General features: G+C 43.5%; 1 protein-coding gene across 2 annotated transcripts in view; it reads right to left on the reverse strand.

The window, feature by feature from the left end:
• The window catches only part of MTUS2 (microtubule associated scaffold protein 2), a 443,786-nt gene that overhangs the window by 244,164 nt on the left and 186,671 nt on the right, over nucleotides 1-12,951 (reverse strand). The window lies entirely within an intron of this gene.

Below are 12,951 nucleotides of genomic sequence, written 5' to 3' on the forward strand. Positions count from 1 at the left end.
GGACTCAAGTTCTCCTGCTGGAGGTCCCTGCTGTCTAATGCAACTGCCATTTACTCAATGCCACACATTGGGAAACAGCTCCCTTGTGCACCAGCCATGAGCTTCCCTGCCTACTCCAAGCTGGTCTTTTCCTAGGATTCCCTTTTCTCTACAACCTTCTCTGGTTGAAGAGGCTCACTCTTCCCAAATATAAAGATGAGTTGGCAGAAAGTTTTCTGTTTCTACTCTCCCCATTCCAATCCAAACCATCAGTAGCCAAAAAATCCTCCCTTGAGGCTCATGGCTGAGCCTTTGTCTCAAGGAGAGCCTCTGTCTCTCCTTGTCCCAGTAGTCCTCTCCCTCTTCTCCCTCTTATTCATCAAAACCACTTACATATGGCTCATCTTTAACTTCTTAACAGGATGTTTTAAATCTCAAAATAAATGAGGCATCTAAGGCCTCGTAGTTCTTTTACAGCTCCAACTGGTTCCACTTTTCACCTGCCTCATTCAGCTGTAACCACAGCTGGGCACTGCACTGTGGAGTGGATCCACAGCAGCTCCCATCCTGCCAGATTTCTCATGCCCCCAACCTCCCCAGCCTTTCACTAGATCTCCAGGGCCCATTCACTATATCCATAGCCTTCACTTTCTCCTCATCAGCCTCCTTCTGCTCTCACTCCCTTCTCTACTTATCCTGAAACCCACAGTTGAAAACCTGAACCATTCCATCAGTGGAGCCTTCAGAATCTTAACATCTTGTCTTTACTAAACCCTTCCTTGGCAAAACGGAACCCTCAATCACGAATGCAAGCCTCCCTCTCTGCTCCTCAGCTCCTGGAGGAAAAGCCTCTTCCATGTTTGATTTGCACATCAGAAGCACTTTAGTCCTGGTTGTTCCCAACTCCAGATGGGAGCTGACCACTGTTCATCTCCTACCCCATTCCCTCCAGCGTGTATTCCAAAGTTTTACTTCTTTTCTCAAGCCATATAGCCCTAAATCCCCTCACTTTACTATTAACCTCACCTTTCAATTGAGAAAGTTGAGTTAGACAGGCACGGGCTAGTTCCACTTCCTACTTCTACATCTGTAAACTTAGGTTCACAGGTACCCATCTTTGCACCTGTCTCAGAGATGCAGACAACCTCCTCCCCAAGGTGGGGGCTAACCCCCTCACCTTGTTATTAACTCTGGTTGCTTCCCTCTCCTCCAGAGTACCATTCCCCCAGTTATTCCAATGCTTTCCATCCTTGACTATAAAGTGGGATCCCTCGGGGAGCTATAAAAACGACTTGGATGCTCCAGTCCATGCCAGATCAGCTGAATGAGAATCTGTGGTTCCCAAGCCGCAGTGTCCACTGCTCTCCTCAACCCAGAAGTTCTAATATACGGCCAGGGCTGAGATTCACCAAATGCTTTCCTCCCGTCTCCTATCTCCAACATTCCTCCATCCCTCGCTCCCTACCCCAGGCGTACAAGTCCAGCTGTCACATTTAGGAAGCAATCTCCCCGTGATGCTGTGAGGAGGCACGGTCTCAGTGCTGGAATCTCTGAAGGAACCGCCTTCCTGGTCGTCATGCCGCGCTGCTGCTGTTGCCCAACCTGACACTGGCTTCCGTGGCTCTGCTCTCGTTCTGCTTCAGTCCACGTTTCCTGTTGGTGCGGCATCGTCCCCAGCGTTCAGCTTCCGCTTTTCTCTTGCTCCACATCTTCCCTGCGGGACCTCACCCCTCTCAAGACTTTACTTCCTTTTGCATGCTCATGACACTCAATGTCTTTCTCCAGCCTTGTTTATCTCTCTGTGACTGTCTCACAGCATCTCCACTTTAGTCTGGCACAAACTCTGTTATCCTTGTCGTTCATAACCCTAGGAATTGTTCTTTCTGCTTTTTCTATCAGTTACCAGCACTATCTGGCACCCATGTTATCTCCTAAATAAGTAGCTTTGCAAGTTACCCAACCTCACTGAGCCAGTTTCCTCTGTAACAGGGGACAGTTAATGGTATTATCTTCCTCCTATGTCGGGGTGAGGATTCAATGAGATGATGCATGTAATGTATTTAAAACAATGCCTGACAACAGTAGACAATAAATGTTTGCTGTTATTACTAGACTGCAAGCCTCTCAAAGAACAGAATGATGTCTGTCTTAGTTTCTTAAAGTGCTTAATAATCAGAGATATGAACAGAAATTGAACCATTCTGGCTTCCTAAGTGTTCTCTGCATTAGAAGTCACCCAAAGACAGGTTGGATGCTAAGGCGATGGTATCACATGAACAGGTACTTTGGGGGGGCACTAAAATAATAAAATTAGACAGTGTTTTCATATATTACCAGATAGTATAATTGGTTTTGGGCTATAACATAATTTTATTAGCCAGATGAGAAAAATGTGTGGTAACCATAAAATGGAATGCTGACCAGTAATAAAAAAGTACATTGGGGTGTGTGTTGACCTAGGGCTTATGATGTCAGTGGAGACACCTGCATCTTGTGTCACAGTGCCTGGGTTTGAGTCCTGGCACTGCTCCCAGTGCCAGCTTCTTGCTAAAGTGTACCCTGGGTGGCAGCAGACGATGGCTCAAGTAGTCAGGGTCCATGTCACTCATGTGGGAGAGCTGGATTGAGCTCCTCGCTCTTAACATTGGCTGTTACATACATTCAGGGAGTGAACCAGCAGATGGGAGCTCCCTCAAACAAAGAAGTGACATTTTTATAAAAAGGTATGTACTGCTGACAGACACTACATCACAGAGGACCCTCGGGAGCATCGTGCTCAGAGAAGCCAGACGAAAGAGGCCATGCATGGTATGGTTCCAGTTGTATGAGTTTCCCAGAAAGGGTAAATTTATAAATATAGAAAATACTAGCTGAGGTAGGAGCAGCAACTGACCACGAATGAGCATGAAGACTTACTATGATGATAAAAATCCTAAATCTTGATATGGTCAATGGTTGAATCTCTTAGAAACTTAAAAAAAAAAAAAAAGAATTGTGCTCCCGAACTTAGTGAATTTTATGATATGCAGAATACAACCTAATATAGATTTTAAATTACACACAAAAACACATGATAACATGGTTCTACTAAAAACTACTTCCAAAAATAAAATTATGTCCTGGATATAAAAATAACAGGTGTCTGGGGTGAATGCTAAACCAAACAGGACACCGCAGTGAGTGGGTATGAAATAATTCTGCAAGCAAGGAGGTGATCCTAAACTAAAACACGCCTCTTAGGAAAATAGATCCCCTGCTCACCCAGAGCTGGGCCAGGCTCTGGGGCTAATGGGACAGAATGCCAAAGCAAAGTCAGCTCATCCATATGCTAGCCCAACATCTGCAAGTTTACTGTTTTTCATTCATTTAAAATTAACCACCTGCTCTACACTAGGCACCACCATAGATGTTAGGACACAAAGTTGAGTAGGATAGTACCCTGCCTAAGAGACACTGGATGACTCACAGGAAGAGACTTAAACAAAACAAAGGGGCCTGCGCTGTGGCATAGCGGGTAAAGCTGCCGCCTGCAGTGCTGGCATCTCAGATGGGCGTTGGTTCCAGTCTCGGCTAGACTTCTGGTCCACTTCTGATCCAGCTCTCTGCTATGGCCTGGGAAAGCAGTAGAAGATGGCCCAAATCCTTGGGCCCCTGTACCCACGTGGGAGACCCAGAAGAAGCTCCTGGTTCCTGGCTTCGGATTGGTGCAACTCTAGCTGTTGCAGCCATTTGGGGAGAGAACCAGCGGATTGAAGACTTTCTCTCTCTGTCTCTGTCTCTGTCTCTGCCTTTTAAATAAATAAATAAATCTTAAAAAAAAAACACAGCCAATCAAAGTTAACATGTCCTTTTAAAGAAATCCGTGTTAACGTGGGAGCTTGAGAGACAGAAATGTCTACTCTGTCTGGGAGGTGGGAGCAATCAGTAAAAGCTTCCAAGTGGATGTGATCTGAGATGAGAGAATCTGCTAGAGTGCGCCAGGCACTGTGCTAGATGTTGGACTTCAAGTCCCTGTCCCAGCAAAGTGAAAGGGCAGCAAGTACACAATAAAGAACAGGTGCATTGACCTTCACAGAGGAGATAGTTACCACAAAGGGAAGAGATTAAGGTGTTTGTGGGCAAGGCGCTATCCTGGGCTGGGCATTTGATTTTCATTTAAAGTCTCCATAGAATTATTCTGCTCATTTTACAAACAAGAAAAGAGAAACTGATGGAGTTTAGTAGCTTGCTCAAGGTCAAACCAAAAGTGGCCAGGCTCAGAGCTGGGAGCCACCTCGAGGCACCAACTCAGGTCTGGGGCTCCTTGAACTCAGTGGAAAGCTCTTCCCCTCTATGGATCTGATTCACATCAAATGTAAAATACATTTTAACTTTTTCTTCTCTTCTTTGTCAGTAAGAAATATTATAAAGACAAACAGGTAATGTGATGAAAGAAACAAGGGCAGGGAAAGGAGAATGAGGCACCTTTTGTAGGGGTGGGTCTTTGGCCTAGTGGCTAAGGTGCCGGCTAAGACACCTGCACCCCACATTGCAGCACCTGGCTCAATTCCCAACTTTGGCTCCTGATTCCAGCTTCCTACCACTGTAGACACTGGGAGACAGCAGATGACGGCTCAAGTAGTTGAGTCCTTGAGACCAGGATTGAGTTCCAGGCTCTTGGCTTTGACATGGGCCTTGCAATTGCAAGCATTTAGGAATAAACTAATGGATGGGCAGTCTCTCTCTCTCTCTCACTCTCGCTCTCGCTCTCGCTCTCTCTCTCTCTCTCCCCAAACAAATAAAAACTGAAAAATGGTAATTTTTCTTTTCTGTAAAGTTTTTTTTAATGTAAAAGATTTTCATAAAACTGTCATGTCCATTGACCCTTAAATAAGAAAGCAAATGAAAGGTAAAAGATTTGAAACAGAAACAAATGTGTTTCACTGAAAATACTCTTCATAAAATAGAATCCTAAGACAGGTAAGAAACGCAGTTGTTTGTTGAGAATGTTCAGCCCACAAGTCAAAATCCACCACTTGGGGATTTAAATCATATGCAATTACCCAGAACCAAATCACCTGCTGGTGACAATTCACTGAAATTTTCATAGTGCATTGAGATTGAAATTATTTATATATTTTACCTTACACTGACAAAAGATTCTATTTTAGCATTATATTGTGATTCATTTGTAATGAATCACAAATTCATTACACCTGAAAAGCAACTGAAAAGTAGCAAAAGTAGAGCAACTATACTTGATTTTGTAAGCAAGAAGAGATATTAAATATCATCCTAAGAGTCTCTCCATCATCATTACAGCAGTCTTACTTGAAGCAGATGGCTTCTACAGTATCACATCTGGTAGTTGGGGTTTTATATATAAGAGTTCTCACAATTGAGAAAGACGACTAATTGTACCAAAGTGGTGGCCATACTTCATGTGTGTGGGGAATGGGTTCACAATCTTCTTCATGGTTTGTTAGTAAATAGTGCTGGTGACTGTGTTCAACAGTGCTGGGTATGATCAATGGCATTTTTTTTTAAAGATTTATTTATTAATTTGAAAGAGTTACACACAGAGAGAAGAGGCAGAGAGAGTCTTCCATTTGCTGGCTCACTCCCCAGTCGGCCACAACACCCGGAGCTGTGCCAATCCGAAACCAGGAGCCAGGAGCTTCCTCTGGGTCTCTCATGTGAGTGCAGGGGCCCAAGGACTTGGGCCATCTTCTACTGCCTTCCCAGGCCATAGCAGAGAGCTGGATCGGAAGTAGAGCAGCCGGGTCGCGAATCTGTGCCCGTATGGAATGCCGGCACTTCAGGCCAGGACATTAACCCACTGTGCCACAGAGCCAGCCCCTATCAGTGGCAATTTTAGTGGAAGTTCTCAGGGAACCTGTATGGTTGAAAAAAAATGACTTTTCTTTCCAGGACTAGCAATCAAAACAAGAACAGGTTTTATCTTACATTGGCTTCAGCAATTCCTCACCATAGGGGATCTAGAGAGGCTCCAGGAATCCATAGCACAGTTTTCTATAAGCAAGTTCCATAAGTTTACATTTTTTTGTTTGTTTTAGTTGTTCAAAGTAGTTTACAAGCCCACCACTCCCCACCCCTTCAAATTTGAGAGCCTCTTAGACTAGACCCAATCCATCCATTCTGGAGAATTCTAATGCCAGAGTCCAAGTGTTCTGGGACACAGCAGAAAATGTATGCTTTGTCTTTTCTGCTGAGGAAGTTGTATGTAAAAAGAACAGGATACCAGAAGAGGAGACAGTAAAGGGAAAATGAAAGTAACTTAAACAGACATCATAAAATCACAAAGTCCAAGTTATGCTATCTCCTTCATTTCTAATACTTGTCAAAAATGCGCCCCCACACATGTGCACATGCATGATGGCTTATATCACATCTAGTTCTGTCTGTCTGCCCTTCCATGAGATCATGAATTGTTTACAGTCAAGACTGCGTCTCATCATCCACTACAGGGGCTGGCCCGGAACAGATTCCTGCTGCGCGTTTGCTGACTTTAATTGAAATGCAGTAACAGAGAAGACGGTACATCATCTATGGGCCATCTAACTACACACAAAGTGAGGCTCAGAGTGGAATCACTGGTGTTTGTGTCACTGTCAGTCCACACGTCTAGGCAACAGAGCTGATGGAAGTAACATATAACTCTCCTCACGGCCACCCCTTTGTGTCACATGCAAAAACTCTGTAGAAACTATAACAAAATTAATTTTGTTTGGGTTTGTAGACTTTATTTTCTTTCACCAGATTTTTGTGAGATATAATTGCCAAATAAAAATCATGTATACTTATGGTACACAACGTGGTATCTTGATATATGTATTCATTATGAAATGATTACCATAATCAAGCTAATTAAAACATCCATCACCTCATATAGCTGTGTGTACATGTTGCACGTATGTGGTGAGAACACTTAAGATTTATTCTCTACAAATTTCAAATATGCAATAGAGTATTTTAAACCATAGTTGGCATGCTGTGCATTACATCTGCAGCATTTATTCATCAGGCATAACTGGAATTTTGTGCTTTTTGACCAACATCTCCCCATTTCCGTCTCCCTGGGCCCCCAGGCAATCATCATGCTATGCTCTGCTTATGTGACTCTGACACATACAGGTGAAATCAGGCAGTATCTGTCTTTGGTGTCTGGCTTATTTCACTTAGTATAACATCCTCCAGGTTCATCCGTGTTGTCATATGGTGCTATTTCCCTTTTCTTAAGGTTGAACGTTATTCTGTTGCATATGCACACCAGCTTTTCTTTATCTGTTGATAGATGTTTAGGCTCTTTTCCTATCTTGATTATTATGAGTAAAGCTGCAATGAACAAGGGACTACAGATATCCCTTCGACACACTGATTGCAGTTCTTTTGCTTATATACTGGGTAGTGAGGCTTCTGAATCCTATGGTAATTCTATTTCCAATTTTTGAAGGAATCTTCATACCATTTTCTATAATAGCTGCACTAACTTGCATCCCACCAAGTGTCTGAGTGCTTCCTTTCTTCCACGCTCTGGCCAACATCTACCTCTTTTCTTTTTGATAGAAGTAATCCTAATGGATACCATGGTGTTGATTTGCATTTCTACGATAATTAGTGAAAAACCTGTTGGTCCTTTGTTTGTCTTGAGAGATGTCTCTTTGGGGCTTTCACCCATTTTCTGTAGCAAAATAATTTTCAGTTATGTGGTGGGCTAAAACCAAGAAAGGGACATCCCCAGTCAAGAAAGAATCAAGACCATAGAGGTTGTCAGAGGAGAGCGTAGAGCGGCTGCCAGGATATTCATTGGACATACCCTTCATGTCTGTCGGTACCTACTTGAGACTAGAAGCTACAAGGATATGGAGCGTTACCCACCTGAAACCAGGACAGAGAGGGACCAGAGAATTCTCCCCTTGCCACGGAGCAGCAGCAGCGAAGCTTGCCATTGTCGGGGGCTTAGGAGGTGCAGTCAGCCAGCCAAAGAAACCAGAGCCCCCTTAGCCTGAGATGGGGTTAATGTTGGGACATAGGAAACCCAGTCCGAGAAACAACCATAAACACAGACCCCGGGCATGGGAAAGTCCCAGGGGGTCCTGGGAGAAACAAGATTTTATAAGGATGCTTCTACAGCCCAGAGCACACCGGAACGTCCGGGAAAGCCAGCTCACAGAGCAAAAGCCCATAATCAGTATGTTCCAAAACGCTGAAAAGCTTTTAAACCACCTCCAGAGATCACAGTTCTATACAACTAGATACAACCACTTAAAATAAAAGTAAATCAATCCAGTGAAAATTTTAAAAACAGCACTCTGGCCAGCTCTCAGATCTGGAAAGGCATCAGAACCACGACTGCAGAAAATAACAGAAACAAAGGATACCGAAGAGGACACTTGGCCTCTAGAAGTAAGTTCCTTTTTCCTGTGCTTACATTGCTGTCTTTCTCCTGCTCTTCCCAACAGAGAATGGGAATGAGACAAGCATACGCTGGGTCTGTGTGCTTTGTGCCTCCCTTCCATAAAGCAGGTGGGGGAGGCGGTAAAAATAGGGGCATCTGTGCCTGCATGGGAAAAAACAGAGCCAGCTAGTCCCTCTCTTTCCTTTGTTTCTGCACTGCAGAGTTGACTACGGCCTAGACGGCACGGCACTGGATATAGCAAGCTAAGGAGCTTTTCCTAGCTTGACATAACCCTGCTCTGCCTCCACTTCCCATTGTGCTGGTGGTCACACTTATACTTTCCTAATTTTGTGTGTTTTGGGTTTGCTGAATGAAAGAAGTAAAATAGAATAGGCCTCACTGTTGCCTTAAATCAGAAGCCACTTACGCTTCTTCAGAATAGAAAAAGTTAATGTTGTGCACAGTTCATCCTAGTTATGTCGATTCTTTTTTTTTTTTTTTTTCTTGACAGGCAGAGTGGACAGTGAGAGAGAGAAAGAGACAGAGAGAAAGGTCTTCCTTTACTGTTGGTTCACCCTCCAATGGCCGCCGTGGCTGGCACACTGTGGGCGGTGCACCACGCTGATCCGAAGGCAGGAGCCAGGTGCTTCTCCTGGTCTCCCATGGGGTGCAGGGCCCAAGCACTTGGGCCACCCTCCACTGCACTCCCTGGCCACAGCAGAGAGCTGGCCTGGAAGAGGGGCAACCGGGACAGAATCCGGCGCCCCAACCAGGACTAGAACCTGGTGTGCGGGAGCCGCAGGCAGAGGATTGGCCTATTGAGCCATGGCGCTGGCCATTATGTCGATTCTTACCTTGGTAGAACTGGAACTTGAGTTCTCAGAGACCTTATGGGAAAGTCAATTGATTGAGATCGAGATGCTATGTCCATATGCCCCCGAAATAATTTGATCAAATAGCACCTATCTCACCTTAACTGTTTAATAAAATCTGTAGTATACAGTGAAAGATAAATTCAGAGTATCTACCTTCTGTATTAGGAGAGAATAAAATTAATGAAGTAAGGATTCAACAGAAGAGGCTATGAAAAGCGTAAAGAAATATGCTCTTGACAAGCCAAAAGACTTACGTAACAATAAACATATAATGCTAAATTAGGGGAAAGAAAAATGATCGATGAATAAATTAAAGATTTTTTGAGAAGACAACCGCCATACTCCAACTTCTAGCTAATCAAGAAAACGTGGCAATAAACAAAATTGGCTATAAAGGGGCAGAGTTATGGCTAAAACTTGAAGAACTGTATGATAATGGATTAGGAAACAGGTGAAATGGATAGTTTCATAGGAAATTGTGCTCTAGAAATTAACTAGAACTCCTAAAGAGGTAAAAAAAAAAAAATAGCAAAGAAATCATTGGGAAAGCTGCCAGTTACCAGGCCAAGATGGTTTCATGAGTAGATTAGAGAGAATCAATATGCAAATGAACTAGTTCAACAGTATAAAGATAAATAATGCAGTACTAGAAAACTAACAATTCACGATGTCAACAATTAAAGGAGGAAAGTCATAGAATCATTGGTTTACACAAATACTTGACAAAATTCAAGTCTTTATCTTTTTTTTTTTTTTTTTGACAGGCAGAGTGGACAGTGAGAGAGAGACAGAGAGAAAGGTCTTCCTTTGCCGTTGGTTCACCCTCCAATGGCTGCTGCTGTAGGCGCGCTGTGTCCGGCGCACCGCGCTGATCCGATGGCAGGAGCCAGGTGCTTCTCCTGGGCTCCCATGGGGTGCAGGGCCCAAGCACTTGGGCCACCCTCCACTGCACTCCCTGGCCACAGCAGAGAGCTGGCCTGGAAGAGGGGCAACCGGGACAGGATCGGTGCCCCGACCGGGACTAGAACCCGGTGTGCCAGCGCCGCAAGGTGGAGGATTAGCCTAGTGAGCCGCGGCGCTGGCCTTCAAGTCTTTATCTTGATTGGAATAAAGACAGAATAAAATCAGAATAGAGAAAATTCCTTAAATCATCAGAAGCTAAACTATCAAGACTCACACACACTTTAGAAGCATTCCCAACATAGCCTGAAGGGAGATAAAAATACAGAATTTGCTAACAACACTACTATTTAATATTATTTAAAGAGCATAGCTAAAATATGAGACTAGAATAAGCATTTTGAATATTATAAATAATAAATAGTCATTTCAAATGAATTGCTAACATACCCATTAGGTACAAAAGCAACCCAGCAACCCACTGAAAATACTATAAATAATAGGTATTAATTAAATAACCAGTGAATAATCAATGTTATTTAATTGTTCTATGGCTTGATTAGTTTAAGGACATAAATGATTCCCTATTATTTACAAGTAAATAAAAACATGTATATATCTACATATATATATATATATATATATACAAGGTATATATATGTATTCATGTGTGTATATATATATATATATATATAAACTGAAAATGTGTGAAACTAACAAGAAAAGTACTCCTATTTGGGAGGAAGTGATGTCCAAAGGGTTACCCTGAAGAATAAATCTATGAGGATAAATAGCAGGGGCGAGAAGAACAGCGAGGGAGGCATACCGCTGGGAGTAAATGCTATAGTATTATCCAGAGTGACTGAGGCAAATCCACAGAATGCGGGTACAGGAGGAGAGCCCGCAGGGGGCAGAGGCAGCATTCTAAGTCAGTGGGAAAAGGGGCTGTTTCCTAAGTGCTCATACAATTAGCTAGCCACGGGGTTACAAATCAAGACTGACCCTATTTTCAGGCTTTCTACCAAAATAAATTCCAGATGATCCAAAGATGTGTATTTTAAAGACCAGAGGAAAACATGGGCAAACAAAAATCAAGGCCAAAATAAAAACAACTGAGTATTCTGAGAATAGGGAAAAATCTTTGCCAGGTGGTGGTGGGTGGGGTGGGGGTACAGACATGTGGTCTGCTGGTTAAGGCTTCTGCCCCTCACATCAGATACCTGGGTTTGATCCCTGGCTCTGGATCCTAATGCAGACCCTGAGAGGGGAAGTGAGGGCTCAAGTAATTGGATCCCTGTCATCCACATGGGAGACCTGCAATGATTCCTGGCTCCTGGCTTTGGCCTAGCCCAGCCTTGGCCACCTCAGGCATGTGCGGAGTGAACCAGCAGATGGGTGCTTTCTGCACCTGATGGCGTCTCTCTGTGTCTGTCTGCTTCTCAAATAAATACATTTTAAGAAATCAAAGAGAAAGTATATATATTCTACTAAAAAGATTTAAAAAGTTATTAACAAAATTCCTATTATAAAGTTAAAAATAAACAAAATACTTATAAAAACATTTACAAAATAAAAGAAACACGAAAGTCTACATTCACACAGCAAACTTCTTATAAAATAATAGGAACAAGATGAACATTCTTTTTTTTTTTTTTTTTTTTTTTGACAGGCAGAGTGGACAGTGAGAGAGAGAGACAGAGAGAAAGGTCTTCCTTTGCCGTTGGTTCACCCTCCAATGGCCGCTGTGGCCGGCGCATCTCGCTGATCCGAAGCCAGGAGCCAGGTGCTTCTCCTGGTCTCCCATGGGGTGCAGGGCCCAAGCACTTGGGCCATCCCCCACTGCACTCCCGAGCCACAGCAGAGAGCTGACCTAGAAGAGGGGCAACCAGGACAGAATCCAGCACCCCGACCGGGACTAGAACCTGGTGTGCCGGCGCCGCAAGGCAGAGGATTAGCCTAGTGAGCCGTGGCGCCGGCCAAGGATGAACATTCTAATAGAGACATAGGTGAAACGTGGATACATAATTAATAAAAGAAGAAATAGACGGGGTTAATAAATGCGAAATGATAGGATTATGGTTAATCAAAAAATGCAAGTGAAGCTAAAAGGTCTCACTTTCTGCTTATCCAATTGGCAAAGACATAAAAAACAGATAGTAATGGGGGTGAAGTTGTGCGGAAACAGGCAAATCTATTCACACTGATCTGAGTATAGCTGGCCAAGTTGTACCAGTTAGCATTCTGCATAAACTTTGATCCACTTTGAGGAATCAACCTACAGAGACAGGGTGTTGCCAAGAACAGTGCGCATGTGCGCACACACACACACACACAATAAATCTCCAAATCAAAGACTTCCAGTCCAGAATGTAACTTGGAAGTTGTGAATTTCATCCACATAACAACCACAACAACAAACTTGAACAAACTTAAAACCTACAACTCTTCTTAAATCCACCAGAAAACTGAGATCACAGGGCAAACTTCTATTCCCCACCATCCCCCCCAACTGTAGAGAGGGACAGATCCAGAGACTCACAACCTGCAAGAGCAGGAACCCCTGCAAGAACCAGTCTAGGGACAGGAAAACCTAGGCTCACTGATTCGATGCTCAGCAGGGATGAATCTGAACGTTAAGAAAATCCATGGAGACTCCATGTTTTCCAGACTCTCACACGTTTGTGAGTTCCACCTTCATGAGCCCTGATAGGGCTCATGAACCATCTTCTCATGCTTCTGGTAAGGGTGGGGAAAGTAGCCATATGAAGTAAGCCCAGAGCATGCTGTTGTTTTTAATAA

This window comes from Lepus europaeus, chromosome 6, assembly GCF_033115175.1.
Source record: "Lepus europaeus isolate LE1 chromosome 6, mLepTim1.pri, whole genome shotgun sequence".
NCBI lineage: Eukaryota > Metazoa > Chordata > Mammalia > Lagomorpha > Leporidae > Lepus > Lepus europaeus.